Source organism: Mauremys mutica, chromosome 7, assembly GCF_020497125.1.
Source record: "Mauremys mutica isolate MM-2020 ecotype Southern chromosome 7, ASM2049712v1, whole genome shotgun sequence".
NCBI lineage: Eukaryota > Metazoa > Chordata > Testudines > Geoemydidae > Mauremys > Mauremys mutica.
The window spans coordinates 2,338,002-2,364,366 of NC_059078.1; the positions used below are offsets into that span (position 1 = coordinate 2,338,002).

Consider the following 26,365-nt stretch of genomic DNA (forward strand, 5'->3'; position numbering starts at 1 on the left):
GCCTACAATGTACATCTTTTGGCAATGTCCATTTGTGCTTAAATTCAGGGATGGAGAATTAAGATGACCTTGGACCTGGTGATATTTCCTTAGATCCTGACACTGTTCTGCTAGTGGATCAAAATAACTTGCCTACCAGCAAACTCAGAGAGGCCATCCTTGTCTGAGATGTGTAAGCATGATTATGAAAAGAATCAGGGCTCTTAGTTGGACCTCTCTCTCCTTCTCCTTCCCCCGCCCCCACAGAAACCAGGCTCTCTCTCTCTCTGCCCCCTCCTTCCAGTCTTTTCACTATCTATGGACAAGGTGTGGGGGTCTTGGCTCCTTAGTCCTCACCTCTCATTTCATCCGTGACCCCCGCCCCCACCTCTGAACAGGGAGAAGGGAAGGCTTGGCCCCAGGAATGCTGCCCTCTTATGCCAAATATGGCCTTTAATTTCTTTGGCCAGTCCCAGGTCTGATCTCCTTCCCAAGATGATCCTCCTCCTCTTCTTCCTCGTTTGTTGTGTTCCTTCTCCTCCTCCACCACTGCCTCCTCCTGCCCCTCCATGTTCCCCTCTCCCCCAGAATGTGCAATGAAGATCTGACAGGCAGCAAGCTACGGGCTGTGTGGACACTGATGGACTATGTTAACATACTCTAGGTACTTAGAGCATGCCAGGAGGGTCCACACGGGACACAATGCAACGTGCAGCCTGTGGCTTGGAGGTGAATCCAGCCGCACTCCAACCCATTCAAAATTGCTGTAGCTTACCTCCTGTCAGACCCTCATTGCAGTCTGTGCATGTGCCATAGAGGTGGTAGAAAATAATGCCCCCATGGCTGTGGCACTCTTTGCTGTGTTTGTCAGACACAAATGGTGGCGAGTGGCACAGATTTTTATATACTCTGTATGCGTGCACACATTTGCAAAATTAGTAGAATAAACCTGGATTAGTAATTTGGTAATTACATATAAAAATCAGGATTGCAGAAAATTAGGGAGGGTTAGTATCTCTCCAAATCACATGTACAATTTATCTTAAGAACTAGCTTAGCCAAAATACTGATCTTTCAGAACTGAAAAGCACTTAAAAGCTTTAAATGTTATACAATGGTACATAACTCTGGGTGAACTAGTAAACGTATGCCCTGATCTTTCATACACTTATGCACGAGTTGTTCCATGGGTAAAGTTACTCACATACATGTTAGCTCTCTAAGGCCCTGATTTTGCAAACTGATTAATATTTTAATTGTATTGATTCAATACTGTCTACTACTATTTTGACGCATAGCTTGTATTATACTGTAAACCACACTATTTGTTACAACCAAGTTATTTGTCAGTAAAAGAAACTGAAACAGATACTGTAACTGGTATAATTATTTAATATAGTTATTAATGTGCCTTTCTTAAGTAACAATTGACAACTATGAATTAGTCATTTTACACGTTTGAAAGTAGTATACTATTTCTTTGTTCTATAAATAAAGCAGTCTGGCAGTACATTAACAATTTCTGGAAAATGTTATTGCTCTAATTTTTATTTTCCTCTATTCAGATCTCATCTTTGCTATTATTCAGAGATTTTAAACCAGAAGAATGTTTAGCATTCCACAAATAATTCCTTAGGCAAGAATACAGTACTTTGAAGCAAATCTTACAGTGACCAATGTGCTGATCTGCTGAACCAAAATTCACATGGAAAGCAGGTGGTGGGTGAAAGGGCGATAGCACAGGTTATGTCCTCTTACAGGAAGTATTTATAATGTACTTATTATTGTGACCCAGATGTGCATGCGCCGTCAGTCTGGGGCTGAGGATTCCATCACCCAAGGGTTTGAGTTGCTGTTGCTGTGGTTTCTTTGTTTTTGTCAGAGCAAAGCCCTTTTACACAGGCTTCCAGTTTCAAAAGATCAAGACCAAAACTGCCAACTGTCATTTGCTACTTCTGTCATGCCTTGCAGCATTTCAGGAAAATATCATACATAGATATGCAAGGCAGAGAGCCCCTAATAAAAAAAAAGATTGGTGTCGGGGGAAGTTGCACTCGACTGCAAATCCAAATACCAGGAGTTCTTGTCTCATTTCTTTCATAGAGTGCTGTTAATATTTTTGCTGTTCACCGCCCTTATTGATGAACATGGTCTTATGCACCTTGGAACGAAACTCTGGTCTATAATATAAGGGACCCAAATTTCATCCCCTTTGCCATTCTACTTTTCAGAACAAACATGCCAAAGCTAGTTAGCAACTTGGTTGGCTATACCCTCTGCAAGCACAGCTGTAACCAGCAGACCGCACTTTGCTCCCAGATATATGATCAGAACCTAGGAATCATTATACTTAGTACTTCACTACTGTCTCACAAACAGAGGTGTAATGCACAGATAGTGTCTTCTCCCCCTCTAGGGACTGATCCACATAGAGGCTAACAGCCTACTTCTGCTACCAGTTAATTTTTTAGCAGCAGCTCAAGTGGAAGAGGTCTGTGTCATAAATCTAAAGTCCTAGTTCAAATTCTGCTGAGGACTCATGCAGAGAAAAATACAGTATGTGATTATTATGAATTTAGCTTTAAAAAAAAACAAAAAAACCCACAACAACTAGATAAATTCATGGAGGATAGGTCAATCAGTGGCTATTAGCCAGGATGGGCAGGAAGGTGTCCCTAGCCTCTTTTTGCCAGAAGCTGGGAATGGGCAACAGGGGATGGATCACTTGATGATTCCCTGTCCTGTTCATTCCCTCTGGGGCACCTGGCACTGGCCACTGTTGGAGGACAGGATACTGGGCTAGATGGACCTTTGGTCTGACCCAGTCTGGCTGTTCTTATGTAATTAAAGATTGTATCATGATGCAGATACACAAGGGGCAGAATTAAGATTGCCCAGATAACCCTAATTCTGATGCTTGTCTTTGGAAATTTGATGTTCCTTAACTTCTTTTAAGTCAGCACTTACTGGGGCCCCAGAATACCCATTTTTAATGAACTAAAGAATCTTTCATCTGCAAGCCACCAGTTTAAATCCAGCCTAGTGCTCTGTGGGGCTTAAGAGTTATTTCTATCTAATGGCTATTTGGTGACTACTCTACAAAGTGAGTTTGGTGGGTCTCATTTCCAGCTCCTACATCATAAACTCACCACCGCACATTCCACTAATTGGCAGGCTCAGCTGAGGCCATGGAGATGAGGCTACCCCAGTTGTACCTGGAGGAAGTTTTCCCCCATATCTGGGTTAAGGCAAGGTGGAAGGGCAGCGTGGATTGGAAGCTTGCTGTGTAGAGAAACAGAAGATTTCATTAGCTAGGGATGAAACTAATGCCTTTCACCAGTACTAAATCCACACAATTTTTTGAAGCTGAAATTTAGTGATATGCAAATTAGTTCATTACATAATTTGCATAATGTCACATGGAGCTGCCAAAAAAACCTAACAACTATGCTGGTCCTAATTAATAAAAGGAGTCTTTTCACTTACTTCAGTGGAAGTTGGCTCAAGCCCAAAAGAGGGTAAGCAAACTTGTGTCTGGCCAAACTACATAAACTCACTCATCTCACACAGCTTTATTATTGCTGTGAACATGTCAATGAAATATAAATATACAGCAGAACACACTGCAATACATTTTTTCTTATATAGTGCCTACCTATAATCTTTTGAGTGCTTGCATTAACTTAATAGAAAAGACCACAATTATTTTGTTTTCTGCATGAGGATTGGTAGTTATTGGAGATAAACATTAAATAAATGACAATTTTTTATAGTATACCTACTATGATAATACTAAGTGGCACATCTGTGAGGCACTAAATGTTGTTAGTCTCAAATATCCTGGGACCAACACAGATACAACTACACTGCAAACACTAGTGGAACATAAGACTTTCCCAGATTGGTTTCCATACTATGGTCCTATATTGGGCATGAAATTCATGCATTGCAAGGACTGAAACACAACACTTAATGGGACTGTCTGAGTTATCATAATATATGCTTTAAGCAGAACTTTCTAAGAAAATTGAGATTTGCACCTTCTTTCATCCCCACACCTCTCAAAAAAAATCTTAATTTTTAGACCGACAAAAATGATTAAAATCCAGATAGACTAGAGTTCTGTTTTTTGGAAAAACTACAGTACCCTGAAATTTAAAGCCCTCCAGTTTTTAAACATTTTTTCAAATAAATAGATATAATATCTTTATAGGATGCTGTAAAAAAGAAGTATTCTCTCATTTTTCAGCCAGGGACCAAAATTCTTATTTTATTGCCCTACATGTACTTTTAGTATAGTGCATCTGCCCAGCTTGGGATACAGAATCTGCAGCATCAAAGTCAATGATAAACTGCATTCCTGATAGTCTATCTAATTACGTCACACTGTAAAACGTATTCATTTTCATACATGTAAACCCTATTGGGACTTATTTTATAGTGCTCCTCATCTGTACACTGACTTTTTTTTTTAAATCACTAGCTTCACAATGCTTTCCACAGTGTAAAACAAAATACAACATACTCCCATTTATCTGAATAGCATCGGAGACACGGATTTTATTTGGATAATCGATAGTGCAGGAGCCATAGAGCAGTGGGTAGCCTCCCCCAGAGCCAGGGGCTTGTTGTTGTCATTCTCCTCCTTGCAGCCCTAGCTGTGGGTCTCTGCTTTGCCCTACTGGGACCACAGACTCTCCAACCTGCACCTTGTGACTGCAGGGTGCAGGTCTCACCGGCCCTATGGCAGTGCAGGGAGCCCTCTGAAACTCTGCTGTCATGGCCCGACTCACTCACTCCAACATAATAGTATATACCCTAGGGTCCCTCATTACCTTCATCCATCGCCTCCATTTTAGACCCAAATATAGATCCATCCAGCACCGATGCCAGTTCCCCCTACTATTAACTCTTTTACATCAGAACTTTTGCTACATAAATGGTGATAGATCATATAACTAAGGTTATGTGCAAGAAATTAATTCCATATCTCACTGGTAAGGCTGCGAGTCTGTCACGGATTCCACCGTGACTTCTGCAACAGGGGTTTGGGTGTGTGGGAGGGAGTTCAGGGCTATGAGCAAGGGTCTGGGGGGGTGCGGGTGGTACTTACCTGGGGTGGGAGACCCCCCTGCAGCTCCTAGGCGGCGAGAGGGGGGGTGTCTCCGCGCCATGCGCTGCCTGCGCCCGCAGGCCCCACTCCCGCAGCTCCCATTAGCTGCAGTTCCTGGCCAATGGGAGCTGCAGCCGCTGGTGTTTGTGGCGGGAGCAGCAGAGGAGCCCCTGCCCTGGCCTCTGCCGCCTAGGAGCTGCAGGGACACAGAGCCCAGTAGTAGCCCCTGCCAGGCCCGTTAACCCTCTCCCCCCATACCAGTGGGGATCCCGGGTCACCTCCCCCAGCACCCCCGGCACTCCTAGAGGACCCCCACCCCAGTTTTAGTCACGGCAGGACTGGTCATGGGCACATTAATTCTTGTCTAAGCCCATGACCTGTCCATGACTTTTACCAAAAATACCTGTGACTAAAAAGTAGCCTTACTCATTGGCTCTCCTCAACTATTTTTCTTGTGTAATTCCAAGCTTTTGTTCCACAACTGGGTCTTGACAAGATAACTGGAGGAAGGATAAGTTTACACGTAGAGTAAAAGGTAAGCTTTATTTTGTTTTTTCCACAGATAAACAGGATTTAAAAAACTATACTTGTTTAGTATTAGCTTATGCCACAAACCTGTAAACACATATGTACATGTGTAACTTGACTCATATGAGCAGTCCCCTTGACTTCCATAGAGGTATTCACAGGAGTAAAGTTATGTGCATGTGTTTGGAAGATTGGGGTTCTAGAATTTAGTAAACAGTATTTGTAGCAAGTACTTTTGACAGGGAAAGAAGACTTAAGTAGAAGATTGTTAATACATATAACTCAGCATCACAGTCCTAAAGCTAATGCTGATTTATGATAGGCTAGAACACAACAGAGAAAGCAGTTAATCATAGATGAAAGGTTTTAGCATCTTCTAGACAAATGAAGTCTACATACTGAATATTTAAAACTAGGTCCATCACATTGCTATATATTTTCTCAAAATACAAATTAACATAACAGATGTATATTACTATCCCTTTTTATCCATACCAAGACTATCAATGTTTCAATATAAAAACAAAGTAAAAACAATTGTCTTTACAGAAAACTGCAGGATACAACAATGAAACATCTGTTTATTTTTAAGTTAAAGCTACAAACAATTGTTTGCAATACGTGACATATGAGCTCAACCACCAATACCAGTAAATAAATGAGTCTCTTTTTCTACAAAGTACTCAAGCTTTCAGATGAGTGCTACTGCACTTTTCAGCAAATGAAACATTTTAATGAACATGTCATCCATACTGTATAAATCTACAGTAAGTTTCACCGATTACATTTATAGCACTGAAGATTCCTACTAAACCTGGACTCACCATTAACACTAGGATAAAGCACCAAAGACTAGACTGCAGAGAACAATCCTGGCACAAGCAATAGGATACACTAGGTTGAGTTGTCACTCTCATCATTGATATGATTTCTGGAATCATATAAATCCTGCATTCCATAAGCATGGAGCTAGAAACTGACAACATCCACACACCACTCCTTATCTGTTTTCAGCATTGTACAATGCAATACTGAATTAGGGAGGAACCCAAGCCAAAATCCAGAGCTGAACACCAATCTGGGGAGACAGTTTTGGATCCTCATCCAAATATTATGGCTCAAGTTTATCTCATGTACATACTGTATTTATGCATTTCAGCAACAGTTCTTTGGTGTGTTTTCCCATATTTTAATGTGTATGTGTTATTCACTAACACTTACTAGATAGCTATATTTTATATTTATGCCCCCCTCCTCATAAAGGAGTAGGCATTTTAGACCACATCACCACACATTTCAACAGAATGATGTTTTGATACACAGCAATGACATTTTAAGGCACTGCCATTATACTTAATTGCAACAGGCTGCCATCCTATAAAATACTCCCTTGCAATGGCAGAGCACATACATTTCCATGTCAATACTGAAGAACAGCTGAACTACCTGTCTCACCACTGCCTGGCCTGACCCCAGAGGGGGTTAATATCCCCACCACCAACACTGCTCATGTGGGGAAATATAGGGGGGCTGGGAGGGATCACCTGTGGGAACCATTGGGGGGGCAGGGAGGCCAGCACCAAGCAAGATCTCACCTGCAGGGGAGTTTCACCTTGGGGAGTGCGTGAGCATCTCACCTGGGGCACTGTATCTGGGAGAGGAAGCATCTCACCTGGGGAGCATATGAAGGGATGGGGGGGTCTCACATGGAGGAGTGAGAGAGAGAGAAGCTGGGAAGAATATCTCCCCAGAGGGAGTGTGTGATGAGGTGGGGGGTTCTCACCTGGGGGAGTGTGTGTGGGGGGCAGCTCTGCACCTACGGGGGGGGGTTCTCACCTGGGGGAAGTGGGGGGGGCGCCATACACCGCACCTGCGGGGGGTTCTCACCCGGGGGGAGTGGGGGGGGCGCAAGACACCGCACCTGCGGGGGGTTCAACCCTGCGGGAGTGGGGGGGCGCCAAACACCCCACCAGCGGGGGGGGTCTCACCTGCGGGAGTGGGGGGGCGCCATACACCGCACCTGCGGGGGGGGTCTCACCTGGGGGAAGTGGGGGGGCGGCATACACTGCACCTGCGGGGGGGGTCTCACCTGCGGGAGTGGGGGGGCGCCATACACCGCACCTGCGGGGGGGGTCTCACCTGGGGGAGGGGGGGCAGAACCATACACCACACCTGTGGGGGGTTCTCACCTGGGGGAGGGGGGGCGGCACCATACACCGCACCTGCGGGGGGTTCTCACCTGCGGGAGTGGGGGGGCGCCATACACCGCACCTGCGGGGGGGGTCTCACCTGGGGGAAGTGGGGGGGCGCCATACACCGCACCTGCGGGGGGTTCTCACCTGGGGGAGGGGGGGCGGCACCATACACCGCACCTGCGGGGGGGGTCTCACCTGGGGGAGGGGCTCGCCTCTCACCTGGGGGAATCACGTCACTCACGGTGCAACCTGCGGCCACAGCAGAGGTTACGCGCTGCGCCTGCGCCTTACAGACGCCCGGTCTCCGCGCGGCAACGGGGGTGGGCGGAGCTTGATGCCGCTCGTGCCCCTCCCCCCCGCCCGTTTAAAAAGGCGACGTGCGGGGATGTGTGACTGAGGGGGCGATCGCCGAGTTATCGATAGGCCCCAGCATCGTCCGGACCCGCGAGAAGAACGGGGACTCCTGCTTCTCCCTCTAGGCGCGCCCCCAGCCCGCTCCGAGGGGGGCTGTGCGCCCCGCTCCCCGGCCCGGGCTAAGGGCGGGAGGAGCGCGAGCCCGCGCTCGCTGCGTGCCGCTGAGGGGACGGGGCAGGAGGGGAGCCCCGCGGGAGGGCGCAGCACAGAGTGACGTGGCTCCCGCCAGTCCTCCCCGAGCCGGGGGCTCCTCAGGAGCGGGCTGGCTGCGGGGGCGGGGGAGCGCCTGGGGCGGGACTCACCGGGCTGCCGGCCTCTCCCCCTCTTGAGCCGGGTGGCCGTCGGGGCAGCCTGAGGAGACCAGGCTGCCCGTCCCTAGCGCTGCCTGGGGCCGGGCCGGGAGGGTTGGGTTGTGTTGTGGCGCACAGTTGCTGTGGCCCGCCGGAGAGGGACTATCAGGTCGCTGGTTTCCAAGGCGCTAGAAGGGACGAAGAGGTGCCTGGTGGTTTCTCTCCAAGGAGAGACGCCTGGAGAAGAGAGGCCCCTTTACCGTGACATCACCGGCAAACTCAAAGCTATGTCCCGGTTTTCTGATCACTTCAAAAACATTTGAACCAGGAGGGACAAGATCGTGGGTAACAAACTTGGTTCAGATTTTTAGACTCAGGTTTTGGTCCAATGTTCTTGTAGTGGCAGTTCATCTGATAGCTCAGCTTATTCCTGAAGGTTTATTGCCTTTTCATAGAAATATAATTTGAATGTCAAGTATCAGAGGGGTAGCCGTGTTAGTCTGGTTCTGTAGAAGCAGCAAAGAATCCTGTGGCACCTTATAGACTAAGGGCTAGTCTACACTTACCGCGCGGGTCGACGCGGTGAGTTCGACTTTCCGGAGTTCGAACTATCGCGTCTGATCTAGACGCGATAGTTCGAACTCCGGAAGCGCTAGTTCGAACTCCGGTACTACTCCACCTCGGCAGCTGGAGTTAGCAGAGTCGACCTTGGAGCCGCGGAGTTCGGTTCCGCGGCGTCTGGACGGGTACGTAGTTCGAACTAGGGTAGTTCGAATTCAGCTACGCTATTCACGTAGCTGAATTTGCGTACCCTAGTTCGACCCCCATTCTTAGTGTAGACCAGGCCTAACAGACGTTTTGCAGCATGAGCTTTCGTGGGTGAATACCCACTTCTTCGGATGCAAGCAGTGAAAGCTCATGCTGCAAAACGTCTGTTAGTCTATAACGTGCCACAGGATTCTTTGCTGGTTATAATTTGAATGCTTTTTCTTAGCTATACAGGATCATTCTTACTGAGAGAAGTATTATTCATAATTCAGTAACCCATCCCTGGTTGATGATTAAATTTTAATCCTTAAACTTCCACAGCTTCCTAGTAGGGTACAATTATAGCATAGCCTGGGTAGGGAGAGGGGAAAGAGCTAAATCAGTTATGAAACCTATATGGCTGTCTCATGTTACCTTGGGATTTTAGAAGGGATCGTATCCTGTACTGTATTATCACATAATAGATTGTATTGATCAGAGTTTGTTGGGTGCTTAAGAGCATAAGAACAGCCATACTGGGTCCAACCAAAAGTCCCTCTAGCCAATCATCTAGTGAGGCATCACATGTCATTCATTCCCAGTTTCTGTCAATCAGTGGCTAGGGCTACTCAGAGCATGAGGTTGCATCCCTGACAACCTTGGCTAATAGCCATCGATGGACCTATCCTGCATGAACTTACCTAATTATTTTTTGAACCTGGTCTTCATAACATCTCCTGGCAGTGAGTTCAACAGGGTGACTGTGCATTGTGTGAAGAAGTACTTCCTTTTTGTTTGTTTTAAACCTGCTGCCTATTAATTTAACTGGGGGGACTCCTGGTTCTTATGTTGTATGAAGGGGTAAATAACACTTTTTCTCCATACCATTAATGATTTTTACAGACTTCTATCATATGTCCTCACAATCATCTTTTTTCCAATCTGAAAAGTCCCAGTCTCTTTAATCTCTCCTCCTATGGAAGCTGTTCCACACCCTTAATCATTTGTTTCCCTTCTCTAATTCTAATATTTTGAGAAGTTAAGGACAACCTTAATGGAAAAATTGATAGTTTATTAAACAACAAAAATAGTTTACAGAGCTAGGACTAAAGAGAGAAGATGTTAGCTGCAAAAGAAGGGTGAAAGAACTGTTAGGCTGATTTGGGGAGATAACAGATGGTAATGGAACTCTGTAGTTTAAGCTAAAGTGATGTTAAAATTCATTTCACATAATGCTGTCAAAAGAGTCTGAAGCTTATGTGACAGGAAGGCAGGGTCTGAAGTCCTAAAAAATTCCACAAAAAGCTGATCCTCAGGCAGAAAAGCCTGAGGTTAATCAGATAAGTGGAGCAAGCAGCTGTGAGGTGGGGAAGCAGCTATGTGCCTGCTCAGGACACCAAAGACCAAAGCAGATTGTGAAGAACTTCAAAAAGATCTCACAAAACTAAGTGATTGGGCAACAAAATGGCAAATGAAATTTAATGTGGATAAATGTAAAGTAATGCACATTGGAAAAAATAACCCCAACTATACATACAACATGATGGGGGGCTAATTTAGCTACAACGAGTCAGGAAAAAGATCTTGGAGTCATCGTGGACAGTTCTCTGAAGATGTCCACGCAGTGTGCAGAGGCGGTCAAAAAAGCAAACAGGATGTTAGGAATCATTAAAAAGGGTATAGAGAATAAGACTGAGAATATATTATTGCCATTATATAAATCCATGGTACGCCCACATCTCGAATAGTGTGTACAGATGTGGTCTCCTCACCTCAAAAAAGATATTCTAGCACTAGAAAAGGTTCAGAAAAGAGCAACTAAAATGATTAGGGGTTTAGAGAGGGTCCCATATGAGGAAAGATTAAAGAGGCTAGGACTCTTCAGTTTGGAAAAGAGAAGACTAAGGGGGGACATGATAGAGGTATATAAAATCATGAGTGATGTTGAGAAAGTGGATAAGGAAAAGTTATTTACTTATTCCCATAATACAAGAACTAGGGGTCACCAAATGAAATTAATAGGCAGCAGGTTTAAAACAAATAAAAGGAAGTTCTTCTTCACGCAGCGCACAGTCAACTTGTGGAACTCCTTACCTGAGGAGGTTGTGAAGGCTAGGACTATAACAATGTTTAAAAGGGGACTGGATAAATTCATGGTGGCTAAGTCCATAAATGGCTATTAGCCAGGATGGGTAAGAATGGTGTCCCTAGCCTCTGTTCGTCAGAGGATGGAGATGGATGGTAGGAGAGAGATCACTTGATCATTGCCTGTTAGGTTCACTCCCTCAGGGGCACCTGGCATTGGCCACTGTCGGTAGACAGATACTGGGCTAGATGGACCTTTGGTCTGACCCAGTACGGCCTTTCTTATGTTCTTATGTTAGGACAAAACTGACCAGTAGGCCTTCTGCCAACAGCAATGAGTGATAATTAAACAGACTGGGAGAGGGAAAATCAAATTATGTATTTATTTAGATTTCTACCAGCTTGTACCAAAAAGGCACCTAACCTTTGCTCTAGGCACCTTGTGACTCAAAAATTACAGCTCATCACTGTAAAATCATCATAAAACTTAGCCCCAGTGTAGACTAAGTAGCCTGTCATTCTTCTGAGGTGTGATTGGTAGCAATATGTTTATAACAACTTCTATAGAATTTGTCTTATTAGTTCAATAGCCATTTTCACCTGATTTAAACCACTCTTTTCTTCTTTAACTGCTCACTTTACTGCTATATTTGAGTTCTTTAAATATTGCATGGTTACTAATTCTTCATGATAATGATGTATAAACATCAGGATTAGAAATTATGCCAGTATACATTGACTAGAACTCCTAAAAAGATGTGTTTAGCTTTTGGTAAGTGCTTGAAGAATAATTTTTTTAAGAAAAATGCAAATTTGTTTGTCTTACCTTCTAGTTCACTCCTAGTAAAACTTAACCCAATTCACTTCACAACCTGTTTCACTGAACACACGTTTTTACCTTAATATATACAGATGCTCCCTGGGTTACGCAAGACCTGACTTATGCAGATTCTCACTTACGGAAAAAGTTCCATAAGCCAGAAACAGGATTTTTCAGTTGCAGAAATTTGTGTAACATACAGGTATACATTTCCGACTTTTGCAAAATTTGAGTTACACAAGCCTTTCTGGACCAGAACGATTGTGTAAGTCAGGAGACATCTGTAATAGGAAACCCCAACATATGGACTCCTCTTCCTGATGGAAAGACCCCAAGCACAATATGGGGTTAGTTCTCCTGTCTTTTGAATTAAAATACAAATGTTAGCAGCATTATGTTAGGAACTGAATTGACTTAATTTAGATTCAGTGTACTGCAGAATATTTGATGTGTGATATTAAAAACTGGCTTCTTTAAAGGCCCCCACTGATATATTGTGGCTCAGTATCCATGGGAATATTACTGTAATTTTCTTCACCCATTCCTGACTCAGACTTATTTGAGAGCATCAGTCAGGCTTGGGGCAGCCTGCCAGTTAATGTATGCCAAGTGGCCTCCCCTGCTGTGTAAAGCTCCATTTCAGCTGTAATGACAATTTGTCAGCTTGTTTTGTACTGCATTGTTTTGAATTGGCCCGGCCTGTGCCTTTTCAGACTCTCATCCCTTCCAGTTTCGGATTCCCTTATCTGACTGTTGCAGTTTATCTCCTGTACAATGCCACGTATACTTATATTGTACTATAACTAATAAATAGTAATCCTAATGACAAAGTAAGAAAGCATCTTGTCACCCTACAGGAGGTCCCAAAGCTCTGTGCTATCATTCCAGATTTACTGAGTCACTGGCTAGAGCAGAAGGGAGAGAGGGATTATGAGTTATAGTGGAAACTTCAAACTTTCTTTGAAGTAGTAAGTAAAAAGAAATACCATCTGTGAATGGATTGAGTTATTCTTTTTGGATATTAATTATTTTTACAAAATCAAGTAATATCATGTCTCTTCTTATCACATAATAAAATCATAGACATGTAGGGCTAAACCACAAGAGGTCATTTAGTCCAGCTCCCTGTGCTGAGGCAGGACCAACTATACCTAGCCTAGACCATCCCTGATAGGTGTTTGCCCAAACCTCCAGTGATGGGATTCCACAACCCGCCTTGGAAACATTTTTCCAGTGCAGAACTATCCTAGTTTTCCTAATATCTAACCTAAATCTCCCTTGCTGCAGATTAAGCCTATTACTACTTGACCTACCTTCAGTAGGCATGGAGCACAATTGATCGCTGTCTTCTTTTTAAGAGCCCTTAACATATTTGAAGACTTACCAGGTTCTCCCTTAGTCTTCTCAAAACTAAACATGCCCAGTCTTTTTTAACCTTTCTTCATAGGTGTGGTTTTCTATTTTTTTATCATTTTTGTTGCTCTCCCCTGGGCTCTCTCCAATTTGTCCTAATTTTTCTTAGTGTGGTCCCAGAGTTGGACATAATATTTTATCTGAGGCAGTGGTCGCCAACCCATCAATCGAGATCGACTGGTTGATCCTGGAGCCTCTGCCAGTCAAGCATGATTTCCAGGCTGCTAAAAGTCTGGGGGCACAGCAGGACTCAGGCAGTCTGCTGTGGCCCCACGCTGCGTCCAGAAGCGACTGGCTGCTGGCACATCTCTGCAGCCCCTGGGTGGGGTGGGGAGAGGCAGCTCCATGCCCTGCCCCCACCACTGTATGCAGGCAGCGCATGGAGACCCATTGCCCTCCTCCCTGCTCAGGGGCCGCAGAGACGTGCCAGCAGCCAGCTGCTTCTGGGAACAGCATGAGGCCAGGGCAGGCAGGCAGCCTGCTTGAGCCCTGCTACGCCACTGGACAAGAGCTGCCTGTGATAAACATTTCCCACCCTCAGCCTACACCTCGCACCCCTTCCCCTGCCCAGAGCCCCCTCCTGCCCCAAACTCCCTCCCACACCCCTCACCCGCTCCTCAATTACCTGCCTCAGCCATTGCACACCCCACAGTTAAGAATGTTACACTGATTTGTGACCATCCCTGAAGGATTTTGGATCTATAAACTACAAATGACACTAATAAAATGTAAAATTCATGAAATGTCCAGTGAATTCTATGAGATTAGGTGCAGTGTGACCATGTGATCCAACCTCCCTCCCAGAGCTTGCACCCTTTACTCCTGCATCCCAATTCCCTGCCCCACACTCCAAACCTTTTGGTCCCAGCCCAGAGCCTACATGCCCTCCTGCACTGTTGCCCCAGCCTGGTGAAAATGAGGGGGGAATGGAATGAGTGGGGCAAGGCCTTGGGGAAGGGGCAGGGTAGATCATGGGTTGATAAATTCAATGTCATCTTGTGCATGAAAAGGTTGGAGACCACTGATCTAAGGCCTCACCAATGCCAAGTAGAGTGGGACAGTTACCTCCTGTGTCTTGCGTATGACACTTAATACACCCCAGAATGATATTAATCTTTTTTACAACTGCATTACATTGTTGACTCTCATTCAGTTTGATCTGCTATAACCTTCACATCCTTTTCGCAACATTAATGCCTTGTTAGTTATTCCCCATTTTCCATTGTGCATTTGACTTTTTCTTCCTTAGTGTAGTACTTTGCATTTGTCTCCATTGACTTTAATCATGTTGTTTTCAGACCAATTCTCCAATTTGTCATGGTTATTTTGGATTTGAATCCCGCCTTCCAAAGTGCTTGCAACCCTCCCAGCTTGGTGTGACCCACAGATTTTATAAGCATACTCTCCACCCCATTATCCAAGTCATTAATATTGACTAGTACTGGATACAAGACTGACCTCTGTGGAACTCCCCCCACCACACACACAGTTTGATAGTGAACCATCGATGATTACTATAAGGTGGGTGCAAAAGTGGTTAAAGGACTACTCAGAGTAATTTCATCTAGACCACATTTCCCTAATGTGCTTATGAAAGTGTCTTGTGGAACTGTGCCAAATCCTTTCTAAAAAAAGAAATATCACATCTATAGTGGTCCTATCCAGTGGGCCAGTAACCCTGCCAAAAAAGGAAATTAGGTTGGTTTGCTATGATTTGTTCTTAAATAATAGCTAATATGAATTTGTAATCACCTTTTTATCCTATAGGTGCTTTCAAATTGATTAATAATTTTGTTCCAGTATCTTTCCAGGTATCAAAATTAGGCTGACTGGTCTATAATTCTCTGGGTCCTCTTTGTTCCCCTTTTTAAAGATAAATACTGTTTGACTTTCTTGACTTCAGTATAAGCCACTCATCACAGGCAAGGCTGGGTTTGGACCTGCTGCCTCTACCTATAGCAGAGCTGCCCCTCTGCAGCCCTAGTACCCTCTAGTGGGCCCTTCCTTCGACCTGCAGCCTGAGGCTCTGCTAGGCTGGAGTGCCCCAGCACTGCTCCACCTTCAGTACCTTCCTCAGCTCCCCCAGGCAGCCTGGTCCCTCCCTCTCCAAAGGCTAAAGCAAGAGTGTCTGTGTTTCTGGCCCACTGCCCTCTTATAAGGGCGAGCTGAGCCCTGACTGAGGTGTGGCCACAGCTGAACCTACTTCCCCACTCAGCCTGGGAACTGCTTACTTCAGCAACAGCCCTCTCCTGGGCTGTTTTAAGTCCTTCCAGGCAGGAGCTGGTGACCACCCCACTATACCCTACATGTGTATTCTGTTCTTTTGTACTCAACCATAGCAATTTGTTCATGTTTCCACTTTTTGTAGGATTCCTTGATTTTTTTTTTCCCCCAGGTCATTAAAGAGCTCCTGAAGCAGCCATATTGGCCTCTTATTATTCCTTTATTTCCTTTGCATTGGGATAGTTTGCTATTGCTCCTTTAATATTGTCCCTTGGAGAAACTGCTAACTCTCCTGAACTCCCTTTTCCCGTAGATTTTCTTCCCACAGGACCACACCTGCCAGTTCTCAGAGTGTTTTAAAGTCTACTTTTTTGAAGTCCATTGCTGCTCTCCTTCCATTCCTTAGAATCATGGAATCTGTCCTTTCATGATCACTTTCATGCAAATTGCCTTCCACCTTTAGATTCACTACCAATTTTCCTGCAAAGCAGAATCAAAATTAAAATGGCTGTGCCTCTGGTTACTTCCTCCACCTTCTGAAACACAAAGTTGTCCCCAGTACATTTCAAGCACTTATTGGACATGCTGTGTTTTGTCTTATTACTTTACCAAGTACTAATTAACGACAGTAAAAGTCCCCAATTACTACCAGGTCTTGTGTTTTGGATTTTTCTGTTTTAGAAATGCCTCCTCGATCTGATTTGGTGGTCTGTAGCAGAGCCTTAACATGACATTGCCCTAATTTCCCCCCCTCCCCTTTTTTTTTTAATCTTCGCCTAGACACTTTAATCTGATCTGTCTCTCACCTTCTTCTGGACCTCAGAACAAGTGTATATATATTCTTGATGTATAATGCAAAACTTCCCCCCTTTTGTCTCTGCCTGTCCTTCCTGAACAAGCTGTATCCTCATACTAGTGTTCCAGTCATCAGATTTATCCTGCCAAGTCTCTGTGATGCCAATTAAATCATAATTTAGCTTATGTACTAATAAACAAGAAGAACTGGAAATATTTCCTATACTCCTTGCATTTGTGTAAAGACATCTAAGATGCTGAGCAGATTCCAGATTCTCCCAGTCTTGTCCCTCTTGTTGTTCCTGTGGCCCTCTTGTAATTTTCCAACTCCCCCTTCTTCCCCCCCCCCATGTAGCCCTCAGTTAAGGTCACCTTTTTTTATACCTACTAGTGGGCTTTTGTCATCTGCCACCTTTGAACCTAATCTAGATTGCCAGGTCTGTGTGCAAAGATGCTCTTCCTGTTCTTGGTCAGATTGATCCCATCTCTTCCCAATAGTCCTTCCCAGAAAAGCATCCAATGATCAAGGAAGTCAACAGCCTCCTGTTGACATCATCTGTGTAGCCATGCATTCATCTCCAGGATGTGTGTATCCCTCCTGGGCCCTTATCTTCAACTAGGAGGAAGGGTAAGAATACCTGCATCCCTAACCCCTTCATCTTTGCTCCCGGAGCCCTGTAACCTCAGGCAATCTGCTTAGGGTCAGACCTGGCAGTATCATTAGTGTCTGCTTAGATGAGCAGCATGGGGCAGTAGTCAAAAGGACCCATGAATCTCAGCAACCTTTCCATAATGTCTCGGGTGCTGGCTCCAGGCAGGCAACATGCTTCCAAAAAATCTCTGAGATTAATATCTCAGTTGATCTCCTTGACTGGTGTGTATCCTAGTATCCAAAACTAATCCTCAGTTATGCTATGTACAGGTAAGCTATATTACACACACAAAGCTATCTTAACGTTATTAAGGATGCAAAGTCAAATACTCAAAAGTTAGGAAATGCCATAATTAAGATTGTCTGCGATCTTTATAATAGGCATCCCTGTAATATGACTCTGGATTTGATTAAAAGAATTCTAGGACAAAGAGCTTTGAATTGTGGAAAAAAGTGACATCTCTAGGAGACAAATGGCAGTAAAAAAGTAATGGCCAGAGACTTAGTCACATGGAGTATGTAAATGTTATGTCAGATAAAAGTCCTGATTTTGTAGTTTAGAGTAGAATTGCACATATTTTAGTACTGCAGCCATCACAGATAAATAGCAACAAATTTAATTTTGTCTTATTTTTATTTGTAACATGCTCTCATTAAAAATACTGTAAATAAATAAAATGGTGGAACTCATTGCTGCATTTTTCCTTATCGGCTCTCCCTGAGCTTTCAGACCAGAAACATTTTCCAGTTGCTGGAAATGGATATATTGTCCTTCCCTATTATTTTAAGATAATGATACTTTTCTTTCTAAGGGCCCCATTTTCCCCTTTAAGCAGAGGGGAGCTGAAATCAAGATTTAGTTGAGGAGGCATGGAAAGGGGCGGGGGGGAATCCACTGCAGACCTATATCTGTATAACTAGGTCACTGGTGTGAAAAATCCATGCTCATAAGCAACACAGTTAGACTGACCTAACCCCGTTTCTAGGCAGCTCTATGTTGATGGGCGAGCTTCTCCCATTGACAAAACTACCACCTCTCAGGGAGGTGGATTAACTACGCCAACAGGAGAAGCTCTCCTGTCGGTCTAGAAACCGACACTTAAGCACTACAGCTGCATTGGTGCAGCTGTGCTGATGCGGCATTTTAAGTGTAGACCTGCTCTAAGTCTACAGAATTTCCCCGTTCTCACTAAACCCCACAGAAACCCCTCTATAGGGATTCTGTGGGATACAGATCTTCAGATTTGTGGAGGGAGTGTGGCTAGGCCTCTTTCCACAGTATGCTCCCACTTCCCCAAACCACAAGGGAAACTAGCAAATTTAGTGCAGATCTGGTTTCAGTCAGGTTTCCTGATTCCATGCTGTGGAATCACACTTTTGCTTAGAGTTCTGAGAACAACTAGGGTCAAGGGAGTTGCTCAAGAAGGGATAGAGGCACAAGGAGCCCCACCCTTCCTCTCCCCTCACCCCCCGGCACTCCAGTGCATTGGCCAAGCACTCTTGTATTCCCCTCAGCATGAGAATTTAGCACCCAAAGTGGAACTAGCCCCTTGGAAGTGAGCAGGAAAGGCTAGTGAGGGAGCAGGTCCCTGTCTCTTGTTTCCTCTCCGCACTGGTCAACAAACTTGTCCAGGTGCAGAGAAGAATACATGCCGCAACTTGCAGTTGAGTGAAAGAAAGATAACATGCTCTACTCCAGGAGGTATTGGGCACTAAATATCTTTGTAATCCTCCAATGTGGAGCACAGTCCTAAAAAGCGTAATTGAGAAATGCATATTGTCAGACTTTATAGAGGACCACCCACATGTATCAGTTTTCAGGATGAGGGCATATTTGCCAAATTTCAGCTCAGTTAATTATTCAGCAAACTTTTAAACCTTGAAAACCAGGAGCAGCAAGTATTTAACAAGAAAACGTAGACCCTTTAGCCACAGTTGTTGGGGAAGTTTTCTTGAATGTATGAAACTGCATTGAGCAATAAATACTAAGTTCCTCAATTATACTTGAGCTTTTGTGGGTGAATACCCACTTCGTTGGATGCATGCCTCCGACGAAGTGGGTATTCACCCACTTAAGCTCATGCTCCAAAACGTCTGTTAGTCTATAAGGTGCCACAGGACTCTTTCCTGCTTTTACAGATCTAGACTAACACGGCTACCCCTCTGATACTCAATTATACTTGTGATTCATTTAGTTTAGAGCAACAGGTTTTTGTTTACAAGTATGTTGCTTAACAAAGTATGGAAATAGCTGATAAACTTGCTATCCTTAACTGAAAGAAGATCTAACAGCTCTATGCAACATTTGTGGTAATGAACTCATCCCTTTAGAGCATTTCATTAATGTATATACCAGCATATGAGAGCATCTAGGAAAAGTGGCAGCTTATCTTGTTTTACTATTGTATGGGGGCAATCTGTGCTTTGTTCTTGTAGTTACCTTAAAGCTAAGAGTTTTCTTTGCAGCTGTAAAGATGCTATTAGAGTAATTATAGTCCTATTCTGACACCACGTAACTATATTGGTGTATCAATAGTTTTATTTCAGCTTTTATAGTGTATCAGGAGACGTATCATCCCTTTTAGTGTCTGTTAGCCCTCATTTAACTCAGAGTTTTGAAACTACTTCACTGATGTCAACTTGAGTACTAAATAATTATGATTGTTTAGATTACTAAAAAAACCCATAATCAGTAGGAACTCTAAATAGCATTAGCTGCTTTTGTCTATCCAATGGAGCCATTTTAATGCTATATGATTGAACTTTATATAATGCAGTTAAATTTCCCATGATTTCTTTAGAAGTCGGTTTAGGTTAATTTATGTGATACACTGAGTACATTGTCTATTGTAAGTTGTACAGTAGAGTTGTCAGTTTGGAAATAAACTATTTTCATCTTACCCTCAATATTTCAGAAGGTTTTAGCCTTAAAAAGAATTGATAGCTTTACCATAGAGCTTTTATCTATCTGATCACTGCATGGATGTATATATTGTGACAGACCCAGACCAATGGGGTACAGGAGTCTGGTAGAGGGCAAATATACTGGTCACTGGATGAGTAGTTTTCTGTTCCCTGAGTGACCAGAGCAGGGGCTGCACTAGAGTAATCAGGAACCTGCTAGAACCAATTAAGGCAGCCAGGCTGATTAGAACCCCTGCAGCCAATCAAGGCAGGCTAATCAGGGCACCTGGGTTTAAAAAGGAGCTCACTCCAGTCAGGCGGGGAGGAGCCAGAGGAGAGGAAGTGTGTGAGAGGAGCTGGGAGGGAGAGGCACAAGGAGCTGAGGGTGAGGGTGAGCTGCTGGAGGACTAAGGAGTACAAGCATTATCAGACACCAGGAGGAAGGTCCTGTGGTGAGGATAAAGAAGGTGTTTGGAGGAGGCCATGGGGAAGTAGCCCAGGAAGTTGTAGCTGTCATGTAGCTGTTACAGGAGGCACTATAGACAGCTGCAATCCACAGGGCCCTGGGCTGGAACCCGGAGTAGAGGGCGGGCCTGGGTTCCCCCCCAAACCTCCCAACTCCTGATCAGACACAGGAGAAGTTGACCCAGACTGTGGGGAAGATCACTGAGGTGAGCAAATCTGCCAAATAAGTGCAGGACCCACCAAGGTAGAGGAGGAACTTTGTCACAATGTATTTATTTAATCTGTGAAATTCACTAATAGTTTAGCAAGCTTAAAAGGGGTTAGGCGTTTGTATGAAGACAATATTTGCAGTCACACTAGCAAGGTTAAAAATCCTTGTGCTTGAGGGCATAAACTGAATACTATCTGAAGTCAAAGAGGAGTTCCTTCACCTTTTATGGCACAGTATTAAGCAATGGAGAAGAGTGCAATATCAAGTATATCAGAGGCAGGATACTGGATTTGACAGCCGAAAATGGTCTGTTCTTACGTGGCATTTCCTATGTTCTTTTGTGCTAAGACAAGATACATTTTTGATTTTTGTCTTTTTTCCATCATACCATTTTTTTTTCACTGAAAAGATTTTAAAAAATGGCCAACATATAGTTTTGGTTTAGTTCATCCATCTAACTTACACAGTTCTAAAAACTAAGGCTATTTTACTTATTTCTTGTTCACATTGTTATGGTTTAAAGTTTCTCATGTTATGCACTACATATAGAGGACTATTGTGATATCTTTATATCTTTTGAATAAATTTTTGGTGAAGATAACACAGCACACAAGTGCAGTCAAATAACACACACACAGAGAAATGCAGATAAATATACAAACTCAAAGACAAATTTTCAGAAATAGTGAGCATCTGCACTCATTGGCTTCCTCAAGCATGCTCAAGACCTTATAGAATCAAGCACAAGAAGAGGTAACATGGAATTGATATAAAATAAAATACAGTATGAAAATAAATTAACAGTTTAAACCCAGTGTAACTTTTCATGAAATAATGTAGTGCATATGACACCGATACACTTTTGATATAAATAGTTATGTATAGGCAATATCAGTATTCAAGTCACTTTTAATATGGTTCAATAAGTTTTCCTAAACTGCTTTGTGCTTTGGTAATTCACTTTGTATTTATAGATTACTCTTTCAGAAGATGATGGATGCAGTGAATTTTGAACATTCGTGTACCCGTCTTCTCTCTCATAGATTTCCTCTGTCCCTCAGTCTTTACTAACTGTATATTATTAATAGAAATATGTGGATTTGTGGATTTATAAGGGAAAGATTTTGTGTAGCTGCAGGGGAGACTTGTGTTATTAAGTACCTATATGGTTACGGGGATTATCTTTTCCTGATAATGTAGGGCTTGAATTAAAGTCCTACATTGATATGCAATACATCGTTATGCAACATTTGTGTAAACATGTCTTTTTGCTTGTTTCTGTGGTATGGAATAAAAATTCATGTTTACAGTGTTACAACTGAGTAGTTAGTCATCCAAGTCCTCTGAGGTGCTGATGGGTTGGATCTGTGCGCAAAACAGGTGCGGACTTCCTCTTCCAGACAGTCAGTTCTGTACTAAAAAGCAGTCATTGGTAAAAACAGGCCAAGGCACATGTATTATTTGATTTTTTTTTAAACTAAGTGTGGTGGGGCCTACAGGCATTGGCTGTCCCCTGCTGCCAGCCCCACTGCCTTGACACACCCTGCCCTAAGAAGGGACCCTGCTGGAAAGGAGGAGCAGTGAGTTCAGACCTCCAGGGTTACTCAGAGAGGCCTCCCATGATCAACTGCAGGCAGAACCAGTGAGAGTTGGTCCTCTGGCACCTACAAGGGCTAGAAACAGGTGGAGGCCAATCAGAGCTCAGCAGGCCAGATAAAAAGGGTGGACTGCTTTTATTAGGTGCCAGTTAGGAAGCCATTTGAGGCAAGAGTGTTCCTGTCCTTACCTAAGTAAGCTGGCCCAGTGAGGGACCTAACCTTGACAACACAGCCATGGATCTCTAGGAAGGGCTAGTGTTTAAATACTATAGAGTTTAATGCCCAGCTGGCTATTTTGAGTTGAGATTTAATTTGTTTTTTTGTTAGCTGCAGAAGAGGTCTGGACTGAGAGGTGACTTGGGTGGAGGACTTGGCCACAGTAACAGCAAACTATTGAGGAACCAGGAACAATAAGGAAGGCTGGAGTGGAAGAGTCTATGCAACCTGACATAAGGTGTACCCTGGGGAGTGAGTGCATGTGTTTTAAGCCAGAATGTACATGCCATAAAAATGTTTCTAACAGGAAGTTGGCAATTTTTCTTTAAATGTACATGTCATGGAGCATGAACAAAGGCCATACTCGCTGAAACAATTTTTTCACTACATACCCTTTATAAAGCCACACATGCATGCACAGGCTACTTAACAGCAGGCAAGATGACATGAATACACTGTTCACTTGAAAACATGAATCAAGTGTAGCTTTAGATGAATTGCTTATGCTGTACAAAAAACAGTGTGAATAACATGAATTACTATAAGGCCCACTTTAAATTAATGAGTTCAGTGTTCTAGGTACTCTGCCGCTGCTATGCATGAGTAGTTACCCTCTTAAGAGATAATGCAGGTGAAGAGATACATTGCTTGCTTACCAGTTTACATCATTAGAGATAACAGCAACAACCCTTGTTCCCGTGGACTGATTATTTGAGTTTTCACAAGGATTTCACAGATCTAGAACAACAAAGGCTATATTCTCCTCTCCACTAGGTAGCTTGAATGAGTGCAAAGAATTAGGATTTGAGGGCCAGTTAAAAGAGGGATGGCAGTTTCTTCCACCCTGTAGTGATTTGTCACCAGCTCTGTTGCATTAATTCCCTAGCTGCAGAAACTTGCAGCGAGGGTGGGAATGGTTTGGGGGAGGGAGCACCTGTTCTGCACAGCATGCTTTCCTTGCAAGGCAGAAAATGTCAAGCTGCAAATTACTGTGTACATCAGTGCTGATATTTTCAGCATTAACTCCCCTGCCAGGAGTTCCAGATATCTACTGGCAGGGGAGAATCATACAGGACAGGATGCTAGGGGATCTAATGGCAGCATAGTACAAGAGAGAAACATGCTCAAGGCTTGTATGTGGGTGAGGGGTGATTTGTGCAGAGGCATCATGATTATACCAAATGATCCAAGCTCTGCAGGGCTTGGGCCCAATTTTTCATAGATATTTGTCCTTCATGAGATCTGGGGGAAAAGAGAAGGCAGCTGTGGACTGCTCACCTTCTTTTGTATATTGGTGAGATAAGAGGGTCCCCATCCCATGTAACCCTGGGGGCAATCACTCCAGAATATGACCCCTTTCAATAGTATGCAAACCTACAGTAAAGATAAGGAGCAAAATTCTATTGACTTCAGTAGGGTCAACTGAACATGAGCTGCCAATATGATGCTGTGGCCATAAAAGGGAATCTTGAGCAGGTTATTTAGCCTCTCTTTTTGGTACTGTTGTGACTGCTGCTGGAATGCGGTATCCATTTCTGGTGTCCACAATTCAAGAACAATGTTGATAAATTGAAGAGGGTTCAGAGAAGAGCCATGAGGACGATTAAAGGATTTGAAAAACATGACTTATAGTAATCAACTCAAAGAGCTCAATCTATTTACCTTAACAAAGAGAAGGTTAATGGGTGACTTGATCACAGTCTATAAGTATCTATCTACCTGGGAAACAAATATTTAATAATAGGCTCTTCAGTGTAGCCGAGAAGGTATAATATGATCCAATGGCTGGAAGTTGAAGCTAGACAAATTCACACAGGAAATAAGGCATACATTATTAAAAGCGAGCCTAATTAATTGTTGGAACCATTTACCAAGGGTTGTGGTGGATTCTCCATTACTGTAAATTTTAAAATCAAGATTGGATGTTTTTCTAAAAGATGTGTTCTAGGAATTATATGTTACATGGCCCGTGTTGTACAGGAGGTCATACTAGATGTCACAGTGGTCCCTTCTGGCCTTGGAATCTATGAACTGACAATAGAATTTGGGCTAAGATCTGTTAAAAACCTGTGATATTCCAATGCCTGGAAAAAGGTGAATCTGAAATAGTCAGTCCTGAAGAGAGTGTTGCTTGGGTCTAGTTAACTCACAAGGAGTGAAAGAAATGCAGAAAACTTCAAAGTGGTCAAAAGAGGATTTTGCTGTGTTTATTTTTTCATAATTGATCAGTCATTTTTTGGCCTGTAAAATCTAGTGTATAATGTTAATGCCACGGCCTGATTCTCCTATCCCTACTCTTGGAGTAAATCAGGATCAGATCCACTGAAGTCAGTGGGAATTACATTTGTGTAAAGCCTGTGTTGGTGAGAAAAGAATCAGGCCCAGTGAATTCCCAGACTTTCCTTTCATTTTTACATTTCATAATCTTTAACTTAGAGTTTAGGAAAGAGAGAAGACAGAGCAATGGAGTAAACTACTTAAAGGGAGCAGATCTCACTGTGGAAATGGCATGGTGCCCAGGGATGCTTTGGGGAGCCTAATAAAATAAACATTGCTGCTGGTTGTGATGGTACCTTGAGAACAGCTCCATATGTTTCAGGCCCACCAGATAACAAGTGGCAATATGACAAAAGGAAGAGAGCGAAAGTAGCATTAAATAAATATATTTTTTAATTGGCTTGTACTCACCTCCCAGTGTGAGGCAGAAATTTGATTTGGCAGAAAAAGCAATATTTTTAATTGCCTTGTCCTGATCTCCTTGTTGTGATGCTTTATCCAACTGGCAACTTGACATCATCATGCATATGTTTTATATGGTCCTTGTATGTTGTAGGCCAAGTTAACAGATCCAGGTAACAGCATACATCTTTCATAGAAATCCCCCAAACCATCTTGCTGTTGTCTTGTAGGTTTACACAATCCATCATATTACAAACTAGCAGGTCAGATTCTGCTGTCAGGCATATTGTTTTAAATCTGGAGTAAATCCAGGGGATAGAATCCTGTATACATTGAAGATGTTGAATACATGACTCTCCCTTTGTTGGTCTTAAAAAAGGCTAATCTTACCTGCCAAATCAACTTTACCTAACAAGCATTTTTTAAAGATTCTGGTAATAAATATTGCTACCTGAAGGCACTAATCCCCGCTTCCCTGCCCCCAAATCTTACATGTAGCCTGTATTAATTCTTGCAAAATTTCAAGGTAGGGTACCTAAACTGAATTTTCTCTAAAAACAAATCCCCCAATAGCAGTGCCGTTTGCAAGTAATATGTTTGCTCTGAAATGGAATTTGAGGATTATTGATTGTTGCATTTATAAGTTTGTGTAATGTGTACCCCTGCCAGAGACCGAGAACAAAGCAATAAAACATGTTTTGCATATGTCAGGGCCAGGATGCCAGTGTGCAGAGATCACAGCAAAAGGAGCAGGACAAGCCAATACAAAATGCTTCTTGCTTTTGTAGCTATTTGGAGACATTCTTTTCATGCTTCAGTCCCCTGTAGAGGGTCAGATCCTCAGCTGTATTTGCAGCTGAAGGTGGGCACTGTAGAATCCTTTATACCACCACCAGCTTGAAGCCATGTGACTGCTGTTCCAATGCCCACTGTAAATTAGAGCAGCCTGAAAGCTGCTCTAATATGTGTTGCCCCCCAGAGACTGTTCTGACAGCCAGGAATCTCAGTGACTTCAGGACGCACTGGAAATGCCCCCGT

At 43.5% G+C, this 26,365-nt stretch overlaps 1 protein-coding gene and 1 long non-coding RNA gene across 19 annotated transcripts in view; one reads left to right on the forward strand and one right to left on the reverse strand.

Moving 5' to 3' along the window:
• CFAP20DC (CFAP20 domain containing) overlaps positions 1-8,265 on the reverse strand; it is a 179,921-nt gene extending 171,656 nt beyond the window's left edge. Inside the window, exons 1-2 of one of the 7 annotated variants that reach the window (XM_045024973.1) lie at positions 8,023-8,265; positions 7,437-7,445 (exon numbers count right to left, since the gene is read on the reverse strand). The gene's annotated coding sequence lies outside the window, so the exon portion shown is untranslated. Of the gene's footprint in view, positions 1-7,215; positions 7,254-7,436; positions 7,446-8,010 lie in introns of those variants that run through there. The other 6 variants (XM_045024975.1, XM_045024972.1, XM_045024971.1 and 3 more) reach the window with 6 other exon arrangements.
• Positions 8,266-8,530: 265 nt separating this feature from the next.
• LOC123374008 overlaps positions 8,531-26,365 on the forward strand; it is a 141,170-nt gene continuing 123,335 nt past the window's right edge. For 10 of the 12 annotated variants that reach the window (XR_006580969.1, XR_006580961.1, XR_006580968.1 and 7 more), the window contains exons 1-2: positions 8,531-8,864; positions 22,760-22,900. This is a non-coding gene — a long non-coding RNA (uncharacterized LOC123374008). Of the gene's footprint in view, positions 8,865-12,263; positions 12,374-22,759; positions 22,901-26,365 lie in introns of all 12 variants that reach the window. The other 2 variants (XR_006580966.1, XR_006580965.1) reach the window with 2 other exon arrangements.